The following is a 1,904-nucleotide window of genomic DNA, read 5'->3' on the forward strand; positions in this document are numbered from 1 at the left end:
CCTGTCAGTATTTCTTTTCTGACCATTATTATTATTCATATCATGTAATGGTTTTTACTGAAAATAATTTTGTCATATTGAGAAGTGGGATGTTAAAAAAATGACCTCCTTCAGGTGTCAAATATGCTAAGTAAATCACTGATGGTAATTCCTGTGGGGTCAAAGAGGGGACTCAGGTTACTAATCAAAGATAAAAGTAGTTCATGCACATGAAAGTAAAATCAGTGCTCTCATTTTCATTGTCAGTGACTGTTATATTTAGCATTATCTGAATGAAAAGAAATAAATTTAATTATCCTTATATATATTAGAGTTCACTGGGAAGAAATGAAAATTAGTTCCAAATCAATAAAGCCAAACCCCTGCTATTGAGTAGATTCCAACTTACAGTGGCCCTACAGGACGGAGTGAAACTACTGCATTGTGCTTCCAAGACTGTAAATCTTTATGGAGGCAGACTGCTAGATCTTTCTCCCCCAAAGTATCTGGTAGACTCAAACCACCAACATTTTGTTTAATAGTTGAATTCTTTAACCATTGCACCACTGGAGCTCCTTCAAATCATTAAAGGTCCTTTCAAAATAGTTAAAATTGTATACATGGGGGTATGCTTTTTATCAGGTTAACCATCTAAGTGTTGCTAGAGAAAGTCACTAAGAGCAAAAAAATATGAATAGATAAGATTAGAATCAAATATGTCTCTCTCTCTCTCTCTCTATATATATATATTTTTTTTTAATTTCACTGTGATTATTTACACACCACTTCATTTAATCATTTTAATCACACTATGTAAGGAATAGGAGCTCTGGTAGTGTAGTGGTTAAGGCATTGAGCTACTAAAAAAGGTCAGTGGTCATGGGAGAAATAGGAGGCAGTCTGCTTCCTTAAAATTTGCAACCTTGCAAACTCTATAGAGCAGTTCTACTCTGTCCTATAGGGTCAACATGAGTCATGGTTGACTTGATGGCAGTGGTTTTGGATTTGGTATGTAAGATATAGGTCAGTACAGATATTTTAGACAGAAATTACACTTAACATATTGAGGTGTAAATGGATTTTGATGAAGTGAAAACAGAAAAAGAAGGCTATCAGATAGAATTATGACAATTCCAACATATGATTAATCCTGACTAAAGAAGTAGAGCAGCATAGGGAGTTGGAACTATTGGTTTGCATTAGAATGTAGGGTGCAAATCTCCCTTTAGGACTCAGAGATCAGCTTCTGGGAGTCTTGATGTCAGATAGCCCTCAATTGTCAAACATCTTCACAATTACTTGGCTGAAGACAGCTAATTCATCTAAAACCACACTTTTCCAATGAGGAAAATTTCTAAATTTGTTTGCTTTCAATGAATTGTCAATGCAAGATACAAAGGACTCATCCCAACCCAGAACAAATCTGAAGGACTGTTCTAGAGTCAAAGCTTTCCAGAGGATCCACTAAGATTTTTCTTAAACCAACTTTGGTTCTACAACCTTCTGTTTGTTTGTTTATACATTTTGCAATTTCTGAATGCTAGTGTATTTCTCAGGGTTTGCTAATAAGGAAATGTAATCTGTGATAGTTCATTCTGGAAGTGACCCAAGAGACCAAACAATCTTTTGAGAATGTAGAAATGACCTACTCTTTCCTCTCTAGGACTTATTCCCTCCATCATTTTTTAGATGGCACAAAGACCTCTTTGGTACAAGACATCATTCAACCATCTCAGGATTCATAATTGGTTGCTAGGGTTAAGTCTAAATTTAATCTCACTGGGTTTGCTGAGTATGATAAGGAAAGAAGGGAACTATATCTCAAAGGATCTGCAGGCACAATTCTCTACTGGCACAAGCCAGAAGTATATGCATGTTTTCAGATTATGGGATTTCAGATTATGGGGATGAAGATGATTATATAT

This window comes from Orycteropus afer, unplaced genomic scaffold (assembly GCF_000298275.1).
Source record: "Orycteropus afer afer isolate SDZICR_OR568_19922 unplaced genomic scaffold, OryAfe1.0 scaffold00414, whole genome shotgun sequence".
NCBI classification, from domain to species: domain Eukaryota; kingdom Metazoa; phylum Chordata; class Mammalia; order Tubulidentata; family Orycteropodidae; genus Orycteropus; species Orycteropus afer.